Source organism: Cygnus olor, chromosome 15, assembly GCF_009769625.2.
Source record: "Cygnus olor isolate bCygOlo1 chromosome 15, bCygOlo1.pri.v2, whole genome shotgun sequence".
In the NCBI taxonomy this organism is placed as follows: Eukaryota; Metazoa; Chordata; class Aves; order Anseriformes; family Anatidae; genus Cygnus; species Cygnus olor.
Window position 1 is genome coordinate 17,145,540 of NC_049183.1, and position 12,881 is coordinate 17,158,420.

The 12,881-nt window shown below is 55.9% G+C and overlaps 1 protein-coding gene across 1 annotated transcript in view; it reads left to right on the top strand.

Annotated features, from left to right (window-relative positions):
- Window positions 1-12,881, top strand: part of TNRC6A (trinucleotide repeat containing adaptor 6A) — an 83,884-nt gene that overhangs the window by 8,741 nt on the left and 62,262 nt on the right. The window contains exon 2 of the mRNA XM_040575167.1: window positions 6,266-6,339. The gene's annotated coding sequence lies outside the window, so the exon portion shown is untranslated. The remainder of the gene's footprint in view (window positions 1-6,265; window positions 6,340-12,881) is intronic.

Sequence of the window (12,881 nt, forward strand, 5' to 3'; positions counted from 1 at the left end):
CCGCTCGCGGCTCCCTCTGCTCGATGAGGATGAGGACGGCTCAGCCACGGGACGGGGCGGCCACCCGGCTTCCTCAGCTCTCAACAGCCACAGCCCTGAGCCCCTGCCCAGCACGTGCCTGATCTTGGGGGACTTTTTAATACCACATAAAACACTGGCCGGCTTCAGCCCCCGCCTTTTACCTGTGCGGGATGGGTGCAGCGGACACGCGGAGGGAGGTGAGGGTGTGCTGGGCACACACAGCCCCGCGCACAGCAGCAGAGACAACCGTGCCTCAGCGGGGCTCACGTTGCAGTGTGGGCACAGTGACTGACCTGCACCATGCCACCTGAAACACAGCGCCGTGGTCAGACCTCCCGCTGCTCCCGCAGCCCTCGCCGGGCAAAGGCGGCAGTTTTGGGGTGCCCGCGGTGCGCGTAGTGTTCAGCCGGGAAGGGTGCTGGTGCCGGTTCTGCCACGGGCACCACGGGTGGCAGGGGGCAGGGTGCTCGTGTGAGGGTCTGACTGCGCCCGAGCAGCGCTGCCTCTGCAGGCAGTGTCCTTGTGTGGTGCCAGGGGTGGAGGTGGGCACCTGAACTGTGCCGGCAGCGTGGGCGGGCCCACGGCTACATGCCCATGGTGACACTGGCGAGGGACAGGTTTGTGCACAGGACTCAGTGTGCGGGGGAAATGAGATCCCCTAAGGGTGCTGTTGGAGGGAGTGCCACCAGTCCAGCTGTGCCTGCCCCGGGAAGGGGACCAGTGGCAAAAAGGGGGAGGACAGAGAAGGGCATTCAGTGTGCCTGTGGCTCCCCGGGCCCTGGCCAGCACCGCGCTGGCTGCGGAGCCTCCCTCCTCCTCCCGCCCTGCCCGCTGGCACGCGTGGCTTCATCCAAACCATCAGATGCAAATGTGGCTGTAATGAAAAGTAAATTTAATATCCTTGCCCCTAGTTTTGTAAATTAGTATAACCGTCAGCTACAGAATAAATGACACCTAATTACTGTTCGGGGAAGTTCATGCAGAAGTGCTTAGCTGTGAGGTGATCATAGGGAAGCACTATCAATGACGGAAAATGAACAAGATGCCGGCTGTAGGAAACTGTAATTACAGAGGACTGACATACTGTGAGCTGTTTATGATAATGAAGTGGTGCATCAAATCAAATTAACCTTAGTTATTTAACACAGAACGCACCGAGGACTTCTCTCAGTTGATGCTAAATCCAAAACCAGAGCAGTCGCCCTTTGGATCGCTGAAGTCAGGAAAGCGACTGAACTGAAGGCAGGGACAGTTGCTTTTATTTAGGACGTGTTTTTGGTGCGGCTGCTGCTGCGTGCTGGGGTGTCGGGGCTGGGCGATGGCGGTGCCGGGCAGGCAGCAGTGCCCTGCACCCCGTGGGTGTCCCCGTGCCCTGCTGTGCCAGCGTCCCTGTGCACTCCGTGCCACAGGATCAGGGCTGGGGAAGGTCAGCCTCCCAGCCCCGGGGTCGGCAGGAGGCAGGGGTGTTCTCCCCCGGTCCCAGCAGCGTCTGTCTGCCCCCTCTTGCCTGCACACGGGGCTCACTGCCTGACTCCTCCACTTGTAGGGCAAAGGATGCAAGTGCTGTTTTTTTAAGAGGGTTTTGTTTGCCCATCCCGACTCCCCATGAAGGCTCCTGCGCTCACCGGAGGAACATTTACCTTGGGATCTCTTCACACTGATGGGTGAGTAACCTTTCAAATTAACCCGAATGCTCTGTTAAAGATTAATGAGCTTTAAGCAGGGGTCTGTACCATGCTGGGGGCTGCAGCAGCACTGCATGGTGCCGGCTGCAGGCAGAGGCTGCTGCCACAGCCGGCTCTTGGCTGGTCTGGGGACCCTGGAGAGCACCATGGCAAGGGGGGCACGGGAAACACGTGCTGTGGCAGCATTCCTGCAAATAATGCCGGAAGGCTGTTTGTATCAGCAGCGTTTCTTTCATTAAAGGGGAGAGTAGGCGAGTCCAGCTCATGGGGTGCCTGTGGCTCCTGCCCCATCCTGGGCCGCTCAGCACCAGCAGAGCAGCGCCAGGGCCGGCGGGGCAGCGGGGGGGGAGCGGAGCGCGGGCAGGGCGCAGCTCCCCATGCACATGCTGCCGGGATGGATGTGAAGGGAGGGAAGAGGACAGCACCCGACCAAAGTGCCTCTTGCCCTGGTTCGCAGTGTCCGCGTCCTGGCAGTGCCTGCTGGCTTTCCAAGTACTTGGTTTGCTTCTGAACATTTTGTTACGTGCTACTTTGGATTGTTTTGCGTTAGAAAATATTTGCTCAGTGCCCTGCCTGCCTGCATGGGCCTCTGAGGGAAGCTAAGCCCCTCCTTCAGGAAAGGGATTCCTCAGCAAAACTTCCTGTTAGTTGGAAAAACATGAATTGCATCTTCAGTGAAAGGCATTCCTCTGTGGAATTCAAAGCAGTTGATGGATTTTGAAAACCTGCAGCTAGATTCATCCTAACTTTTTTTTTGCATAGCTTTCTATCTGATTTTTTTAGTTTACTTTCATTTCTAGCTTCCATCAATAGTGAGTTTTGATCCATCATGCACATGCACGTACATCCCACAGAAGTGTCCTCAAACAAGCAGCAAACTAAACTAAAGGGTTGAGCAGGCAGTTTGGGGAAGTGCACGATCTTGTGATGTGCGTGCTGCAGGACAGCAGGGCACTTGCACAACCCTTGCTCCCGGGCGTGAGTCCCCGTCAGGAGCATTGCGGCCAGGTGGGCGCCAGCTGCCGGGCAGCAAATGTCCTGGTGGGACATCGGCAACTTCAGGCTGCCAGGGGCTGCTCCCAGCTCTGCCGGCTACAAGAACCCGTCCCTGGGAGAAGCAGCACGGTCCTGAGCCTGCAGAGCTGCTCCCTCTGTCCTCCCTGCAGCAGAGCAGCCCGCTTCCTGCTGAGGCAACGTCCCCAGCCAGAGGACGAGGCCTTGCCCAGAGCCCCTTACAGTCGCGCTGAACTGGAGCAGCGCTTCCCCGAGCCCTCTCACCCTCAGCCCTCTGCCCTGTGCACAAAGTGTCACCCGGGTGTCAGCCCCGTGGCTCCTGCTGCTGGCTCCGAGTGCTTGGCAGAGAGCGCTGGGCTTTGTGGCTCTGGGTTCGTTTTGCTTCTTTCCATCACTATGAAAATGCCTCGCGAATCCTGATAGTTAATCACTATTGTACAGGAATAAAGAGAGGAGATTTTCTCTAATCCCTTTTAAATGGCCTCCAAATGAGGGCTCAAGCAAAGATGACTAATGACAGACATGATTAAACTAATTTGGTAGGTGAAGCTTTGATGGGAGCCCTCCCAAGCCCAGGTATAGCCTTAGGGGACTGTGCACTGCCTACCCAGGCTGCAGATGCAGACCTCCTTGCTGTGATATTTAGGTAAGCAAACTGTTTTGTTTTGTTTTGTTTTGTTTTGAACAGATTTCCTTTTTTATTGAAAATAATTTTGTCTATTTCTGAAAACCTTTTACTTAGCACTGCCAAATATAATCTCACTAATAGGATACTAAATCCAGATTCGCTTAATAGCCAGATATATGCCTCATACTTCATCCGATACCTCTCATCAAAGGGTTCCCTCTGAACATGTATTTGCCTTTCAAGAACTGATAACAGTAATGAAATATAAAGTCAATGAAATGTGTCTGAGGACCTCTCCAAAGAAGATGCATTCAGCTTGGGAAACTTGTTGCAGTAAGTTGTGGAGCCAGACACAGCACAGCTGAAGTCTGGTTCCTTCTGGAAAGAAGCAGACCCGCAGCGACCTGCCGTGCAGGCACAGTGCAGCGGCAGCAGGCTGCAGGTGCCAGCCCGGCGCAGTTTGGGGTCTTTTCTGCTGTGCTTACCTCTGCAGTGCAGCTCCAGGTTGCAAACTGCCCCCCTCGGGTAATTTCCTGGCAGAGCAAAAGTCCTGCGGGGCAGATGTGGAGTCAGGGAAGGTGCATGTGAAAGACTGCAGTGGTGATGTGGTTTGAATTCAGGATCCTCTTGAACTCCTCTTGAGACCACCTTCTCTGGCCTTGGGAAGCTGCTGAGCTTTCCCAGGCATCGGTCTATGCAGCTCTGCTGCTTGTTTCACTGGGTCTAGAGAACATAAGTTAACTGAAATTTATGAGACACTTGTAAAAAGTAGAATCTAACTCTTCAAGACCTTTATATTATTAACACATGCTATTTTCAGAACAGCGCTGCTCTGTCAGGGCACGAGGATTCCCAGAAGCATTTCCCTGCATAAAGGCGCCTGTACACACTGGCTGCTGTGTTGCTGTTGAACCGAAGCCATCAGTGAAAGTCAGCGCTACACAGTAAAACAGATTGGCCCGACCAGCTCAGCCCCAGTGACTTGGCAGGGAGGCTCGTCAGCCCGTGCATTAGCCTGGCACAAAACCTTGTTTCCAGCCAGCGAAGCCGGAGCCAGCTCAGCCCGGCTCGGCCGCCAGCAGGGGTGGCACAGCCAGGTGGGCCTTGGCTTGGTGCTCACCTCTGGGGTCCACGCGCAGGCACAGCACCTGAGCTGGCCCTGCTGGCCAGGAGCATGGCCGTGGGCTGGGGCTTCCTGGCTGGCTGGCAGCAGGAGGGGACACAAGGGCAGCGCAGGCACTCTGGGGACTCTGGGCGAGCAGGGACGCTGTGCTGGAGGGGATATTTTGCTCCCTTCTCCTGGGGGTTCCTGTGCGGTGCCAGCCCTGCAGCTGGGGTGGCCCCCTGGGCAAGAGGGTGCTGCTGGGGGTGATTTCGGAGCCACCCCCTGCGTGATGGAGCCGTGCATTTTGCTTCACTCTGAGCGTGTTTCCCTGGAAGAAATGTCCCCACGTGCTGAGCCCGGTGGGGCCGGGGCCAGGGCATGGAGCAGCCCCGCAGCCCGGTCCCGGGGAGCTTTGAGAAAACCTTCAGGGCTGCTGCTCCGCGTCACGGCTCTGCAGTGTGCTCTTGTTCACTAAACTGTCAATTAGTCTTGTACATAATTAACCGCCATATATCCCCTCCTAGGCCTATTAAAATACCAAAGCCTTCGCAGAGAAAAGTGCAGGACTATGCAGGACAAACTCAGAATGTCCCGTTCCTTCCTCAACAATGGGAGTGATTAATGTGACACTACTGCTGTCCATCTTGCTTTTGTTTAATTATCATTTTTGTATTGTTCTTGTCTCTGGAGGCTCGATCTGGCGGGAATGGCTTGATGGATTATGTATGAAATCCAGGTCAACACGTCCAAGTATTACTGCCTCATAATTTGCTGCGCCACAGAGGCCAATATAGATGCCTTGTGTTATTAATTATACCAATATATTTTCATGAGTAATGTGATTAATTAGGCTGTATATATTACAGTTCCAGGCCTGTTCTGTTGTGTGTTTGTTCTTGGATGGAGGTGGCTGGCTCAGAGAGCAAGAAGCAAAATCTGTAACTTGGACTCGGTCTCCTTTCTTCTCTCCCGGAGGATTCAAGGGAAAAATAAGACTCCGTCACTGCTACTCTCATGCCAGGCAGGCGCGAGGTGCTGGGTGAGGGCAATGGGGTCTCAGCCTGCAGAGAAGCTCGGTCAGGCTGGGGAAGGAGCGCAGAGCTGCTGGGGAGCCTCCGGGCTGCTCTTACTGGGCTGTGTCCCGGGGGGGCTCAGCACCACACAGCCCCTGGCACCGGGGCTGCCCCTGCCCCCCGCGGGGCTCTGCAGCACCCGGGCATCGCAGCGTACCAGAGCCCTGTGCTGGGCCGGCCTCACTGGGAGCGCTGCAAGGGTGAAATGGCTCACAGAGGCTTGCCTGCCCTTGCTGAGCTGCTTAAAGTGTGCCAGTGAAGTTGTTCCCGTAACTCATTTTTATTTTCTTCTTACAAGCTCACAACACGGGCTCTAAAACGTGCCGAGTGTGTTCCCTGGTGCCGCTGGCTTATGACATCTGTGGGGCTCAGGTTCACAAAGTGCTTTTATTATGTCACAGGCAGTATCTTGACTAGCTGTTGTCAGTTTTCAGGGTACAAAGACGGGACAGTGTTTGCAGCTTTGCTGCAGCATGAAAATGTTCCCAGAAAAGCATCTTTGGGCACAGCTGCCCCAGGCCGAGCGGCCGCCTGGCCACCCACGCTGCACATGGCCAGCACCAGCCATGCCGCAGGAGGCAGTGGCACTTGTCCTCCCCTGTTCCCCCTGTCACTGCTGCTCTGGGACCCGGGCAGCAGCAGCCCCACACAGGAGCTGCACCTTGGCTGCATCAGCCTCAGGGCTCTGCTCCCTGCGGCAGCTGAGCTGAAACCTCTCCTGTCTTTTGTTTCCGTGAAGGTCAGAGAAGAGTCACCGCCCTTTAAGTGCCAAGAAGAGGCCTTCCACCCTCTGGTGCAAGAAGACTTTGAACAGTAAGGCAGCTGCTTTTCCTTTCTGAATTGTTGCCGCTTGATTGCATGCACATTGATTTTACTCTGGTCATTTTTTTCCTTCTTGTCATGAGTTTGATTGCAAGGGTTTGTTTCTTTGCTTTTTCACGTAATTCAGCTCTGGCAGTCACACAAACAGCCATGTCTTTGATAGGGTATTGTCCTTCTGCTCTCACTGAAGTCCTTCCAGTGATACTTCCCGACCTCCAGTTGCAATTTTCATGAAGCCTGGGGCAGGCAGTTCTCGGGTGCTGCCTCCCCACCGGCTAGCCTGGGGCCAGCAGGGAGACGTTGTGCACAGTGCCAGGCAGAGGAGAGCAGCACCAGCACACCACGGGGCAGCTGTGGCTGTTTGGCTGTGCAGGACCTTGATTTAATTATGCCAGTGGCTGCAGCTGGCACCCAGCCGGAGCCGCACAGTCCCTGCCAGGTTGCTGTGACGGATCTCCAGAAGCGCGCTCTGCCTGCAGCGCCCTGCAGCCCCTGCTCTGACTGTCTGCAGGGTGAGCTCCGCCACCATGCCATGGCCAGCAAAGCCCCTGGTGTGCCAAACCCTTGTGTTAGCCAGGATGGTTTCTCCCACAGGGAGACTGGAGTGGCCACAGCCAGTACTATTGGCACTGGCACAGTTGCGCACCAGGCCAGGTTTGCTATCCCGTGTATTTCTGGCTTGCAGAAATGCACCACAGCGTGGCTGGCATGAAATGGCAGGAAAGGCACAGCAAGCACAGGATGATGGGATGGGCTGGCACCGCTGAAAGCCACTCAGCCACCGCAGCGGTCACCCGGTCACCACACAGCGGGGAGGTGGCGTGGGGAGCGGGGGCACCTGGTGGCACCGGCAGCTGCCCGGGCAGAAACGCGCCCGCCCGCTGGAAGTGGCGGGGAAATGGAGCGGAGTCAGCCATAAATTAGGCATGATGAGGGCAAGTTGGGACACAGGAGCCCAGGCTCATTACTGATGAGCTCTCTCCCCAGGTCCTGCTGTGTATTTATTTATTTGTCCTGAAGCTACTCAGAGTGTGAATTCCCCCTCTCAGGCAGGCAGCAGTGAGCAAGGCGCTCCCAATAGTGCAGCCCTGCCCAGGGGGAGCTCGGCTCAACCGGTGTGGTCCAGCATGGCTCCTTCTCCTTGTCGATGAGACCTCTTCCCTGGCACCAGGGAGCACTGAGAAGGAAATAGCACAGCAGGTAACCCTGCCATGGCTGGGGAGCATGCTGAGTTTGGGCAGATGAGTGCACCCTGCCCTGTGTCAGAGCACCGTGCATGGGTCAGGGTGAGTGTGGTCTTCCCCATCCACGTCCCCAGCTCTGCCTGGAGCTCTGCCTGAAATGAAACCTTGTCGAGATCAACCCCAAGTGGCCCTGCCCTGGGCTTTGGTCGTGAGGTGGGGAGGAGCCTCCTTTATTCTACATTTAGCTCTTGGGATTCACCCCCTCCCCCAGGACAAGCCCATTGCTGAAAATGCCTTTTAGAAGCTCCGGTCACAGTCAAAATTAAATCAGAAAATGAACTATTACTCAAAGTGACTTGGAGTTGCTCAAGATTTATATGCTTTGGGCAGCTTGAACTCCATTTGCTGGGGTACCTAGGGAAGCCTCAGCCACTAGCGCACCGTGACCGTTTGCAATTTCACACCACTTTAAACTCGCTCTCATTGAGATTGGGGAGATGAAAAATGTCTTTATTAAAAGAAGTCACAGGTCCCTGATTGGCTGCTAAATGTGTTTTAATGTGTGGTGTGAGCGGGGAGGCCAGGAAGGGGTGCGGGGCACGTTGGTGGCTGAGCTCACGTGGCAGCCTGGCAGGGCAGGGGGACTCTGAACAAAGGATTTACCTTCAGTTTTCCTGCTGCTTGGACCATCTCGAGATGGTTAGCGATGGTTCTGCACCACCCTGGGGACAACCTCAGGCTGGCTGGGCTGCTGTGCTCCAGCTGGGCTTCCTTAGTGTGATCCTGGCAGTACCTCCTAATGAGGCACTGTCTGCAGACACCCATGTGTACACATGTTAAACATGCTTTAATAATTGAGACAGTTAAACTCGCCATTGTTTGTGTTCCAACAAGTGAGAGTGTCTTGGTGACCATCCTCCCCCGTCATCACGCGTATCTCGAGCAACTCCCATGTGCAGAGTGGATGGGGAGCTGCGGAGAGGTGTTTATGCTTCCTGCTGCTCTTGTTTCTCCAGCAGACCTCTGTGGGTATTCACTCCATAATGATCTTTTATTCTTGCATTTGTATCTTTACTCCAGGAATCATGCACTAAACCTGGAGTGAAGTCAAGCACAGGCCCTCCTCCCCGCTCATCCAGCAATGCAGTTTACAAAAGGCTCTGTTATTATCCCCGCATCCACACTCTCTAACCCTGTAATTAGATGCTTAGGCTATGATTGCCCCATTGTCCGCTGGATGGATTTAATCATTCTTTTCTCCTACAGTGGCAATTTTGTTCCAATTAATTATTTCAGTTTGAACAGCAATAACTGGTTGAGTTTAGAGAGAAATTAAAAGGGTAGAGCAGGATAATGAAGAGTGAGCTAACAAGGGAGAGACTGCGAACAGGGCTGCTGCGTATCCCTGCTTCTCTTCCAAGCTCTCCTTTGCTCCCCAGGGAGCTTTCTGGGGCTTGAAAGTGTTCTCCCTGGAAACAAGGGTCCTGCACAGTGCAGAAGTGCTGCCTGGCTTCGTCCATGCCTGGAAGCTCTGTTACTGAGTCTGGTGGAAGCAACAGGGTATGCTCGTGGGCTTGTCCGCCTGGGAAGGAAGGTGTTTCTCATTCAGGCTTTAATTGATGTATCCTAGGCTCTGGTACAGGCAAGGCAAGGTTTTGTCTGGTTGTGCTATCTACCTAATGTTTTCCTCACCAGTGAACACACGTCCCACTTCTGTCCCAGCTAATCAGGGTTTGTAGTCGCTTCCCACGAGACTCCCTGGGGAAGCGAGTTCTCAGTGCTGGGATGCACCAGGAGGGACGTGCGGCAGCAAAACAAGGTGCAAAAGAAAACAAGCTGCCTGGCCCAGCGTTCGCATGTCAGCACCTCCTCAGAACGAGGAAAGTTCTCTGCGGTCCTGCTTCTCGTCAGGTCCTGGCTGGTTTTCAGCGCAGCATCACTGTCTCCATGAGCGTGGATGCAGCTTGCTGCTGGAGGAGACGCAGACTAAGCCTCGCTGCTGGCGGGAGCCCGGCGCTCGCCCCAGCCCCCCCTGCCCACCTGTCCCAGGCAAGAAGCTGCTGCCAGCAGCACCCTGTGCTGCCAGCCACGCTGTGCCTTCACAGCCATCTGCGGAGCAGCATCTGGCAGTGCTCTGTCCCTCCCGAAACAGCTGGCTGCTTGGCTAGCTAGCACACCCAGGCTGCCATCTGAGGGCCAGGTGCACGCAGCATGTCCCACGCTGCCGTGCCTCCGAAGGTGAGACCGGCAGGAGGGCAGTGCCTGGGAGGCTCTGCTGCTGCGGTGTCCCAGAGCATCTCCTTGCCCACGTGTGTGACAGCGGGTCCGGGCCCTGTGCTCACCCCCTGGTCCAGCAGAAGGTGCTGCTGCAGCCAGGGTAGGCGGCAGTGGGCTGGGGCAGGTGCTGGGTGGGCACGGCAGAAAAGGCAGCACCATGATTTGGGGTCAGTCTAAGGCTATCAGTGCGTGTGAAGAACCTGCCAGAGCCACAGCAGTGCTGTGAATCCATCTTTAGAAGTTTCTGGCCCCATTTACTTTTAGATCTGTGTTGGTATGAACAGAAACTAACGCACAGCCAGCCCTGGGGCTAGTTTATGCAGCTCTGGCTCTGGGCTCCCCAGACGGGAGGAGTTTTGCTGTGGCAGTCGCTGAGGGCCTCCTGCAGTCTGGGCTCTGCTCGCTGGCCTCACCACCCTGCGCTCAGCCTCCTGCACGGCCGCCGTGCCCAGAGCTTTGTGACCAAGCACAGCCAAAGGCAGAGGGGTCGGGGCTCCTGCCCGCCGTGTCGTGGCAAAGCCGGGGAAAGTCACCAATGCAGCTCCTCCCGCACCGTGAGGATGCTCACTGGGAGCAGGAGAGGCTCTCCTCCCGCCGCGTCTCACACCAGGGTGGCCTGGGGACGAGCCCCATGCTCGGTGGCCTCGGGTGACAGTGTGGGCAGGGGGACATGGGGCTGGAGGGGCTGCTGCACTGCGAGGCTGCGCTCACCGGTGCCAGGGGGCATGTTGAGCCAAAGCCAATGGCAAACTGTGGTCTCTAAATCACTCATTTATTCAGGGAATTATCACCTGGCATGGGTGCCATTCTCAAGGTGATTCAGGATGCAACTGATTTGGGTTAAATAAATAAATAAAAAAAAAATTTAAGGTTATACAAGGTTTTGAAGAGAGAGGGGGAAAAAAAATTGATGCCTTTCAGGAGTTACAAAAATGCTGCCTGTGCAATTCATGTATAATTCAATGAATTCCAGAGTAGTTTGAATATTTAAATTATGCATGATCAAAGCAATAAAGAAATCTGCATTTCCTCACTCCAAGCCCCCCAGACATAATGCTCCCAAGCGTCCCCTCCCCGAAAGGCAGCTCCTCGCTTCCACACTCCCAGATCTATTGAGCCTCGTCGCTCCAAAGAAATTGAGTTCGACTGGAAAAATACGGCCGTCGAGTGCAGCCGCTGCTCCTTAGCAAGCGCGCCATGCATCGCAAGGCGAGCCCGCGCCGTTGCCAGGGCGATGGGCAGCCCAGGGGGGCAGTGGGCACAGGAGCAGCCCCCGGGCACGGGCAGCCCCCCAGCAGCCCCAAGCCATGCGGGGGCTGCAGCCCTGCACCACGGCATCCCTTGGGGTCTGCAGAGGGGCAGCTCCGGCTTCGCTGCGCCCCCGCCTGCGTTGCTGCTGGTGTGTGTGTGCTGGTGGGCTCAGCACCCCGCCGAGCCCCTGCCCATCCGCCCCCCTGCTGCAGCTTCCCTCCTGCTACGTCCATGGTGAGCTGGGCAGGGGAAAGAAGCAAAAAGGGGAGGGGAAAAAAAAAAAAAAAAAGAACAAAATGCAGTTTCTGCCCCTCCCCCCTGCTCTTGTCCAGATGCTGTAAATTTTCATTAGTATTCTGTAATTTAATGATCAATTCCCAAGAGAAAATTAGTCTTCAATTTACAAAAAAATCCCTGTTAATTTAAGCATAATAGCAGGAGAGTGGTGCGGGTGCCGGGGCCCAGTCCTGCACCTCCCACTCTTCCCTCTCCACAGCCTTGCAAAGGGCAATCACCAGGGGGAATTTTAATAATACTCCGAAGTCCATTCGAAATCTCCCAAGGAAGACTGCAGAGAGGTTCCTAGGGGCAAGAAAAGCAATTTCCTCCCGAAACAAGAGCTTATTCTGAGCCTGGCGCGCACGGCTTCAGCCGCAGGTTGACGCTGACAGACCCGGTGAGGTGGGAGCAGAGCGGGGCCAGCGCCGGCCCCTGGGCACCGCGGTGCCATGGCCCTGGTGGCACTGGGGACATCAGCGCTGCCCAGCACTGGCAGCACTCGTCCCCACGTGCCGAGGGCAGCGGGTAAATCCCGAGCGATGCAGACGGAAGCCATCCCCTCCAGATGTTGAGATAGATGGTGGTGGCTTTGCTCATTAGAAGTTGTGGCAAAGGGTAGGTGCTGGGAGTCTGCATTCCGGGGAAGAGCTGCAAGGGGAGCTCATTAACTTGAAAAATTGGGTCCAGAGGGCTCATTTGTCTGATATCAGCTCACTGTTTTTTCTAGTAATGTAGGAAGTGAGAGAGGGAGATGTGAGCCTCTCCTCAGTGACCGACTCTTTGATTTACCCCTTTCTGATTCATGTCCTCTCTTTCAAATTGCCTGCAGTACTGTTTATTTTCCTTAGGTCTCAAGCTGATCCGTGTGGAACATGGCCCTTTGCTCCCCTCATGCAGCACCTGTGGGGCAGGTCAGGCACTGCTAAGCATCTTCTTACCCTAGCGCCACAAGGCTGCTCTGTCGGGACACAGCCGCATCCTTTGTTCAGGCCAAGGTGCTCACGGAGCAAAGTGGCTCTGGGCTCTTCACCTGAGCTCTGCTGGTCCAGGCAACCGAAGCTGCTGTCCATGCACCGGAGCCATGGGTTCCACCCTACACAGAGGCCACGGAATTCCCAAAGCCGGCAGGGCCGGGAAGCTCCTCGTAGCCCCTGCACCCAGGATGGATCTGCTGAGCTCTCTGCTTTGCTGTGTGCTTGTGTCTGTCCGTGACCAACCAGCTCCTTGCCGGGGCTTAAGCTTCCTGCCCCCACTATGCCTCTGGTCTCCCCACCCTTGGGAGGTGCCGCAGCTCACCGTGCTCCCCCCGGGACCCCCAGCAGCTGCTCCCTGCCTTGCTGCCCAAGCACATCTCATGCCTCTCCCCCTTCCTTCCCCATCTCTTGGGTGGTGGCTGCCGCGGGCAGAGGCTGCCTTGAGGTGCTGGGCACAGCTGGTGCTGCCCCAGAGCCCTGGTGCAGGGGGTGCCAGACCCTCTCCTGGCAGTAGAGGCTGTAACAGCAGCTGGACACTTACCTGGAGACCCCCAGGGTTTTCTGAGTG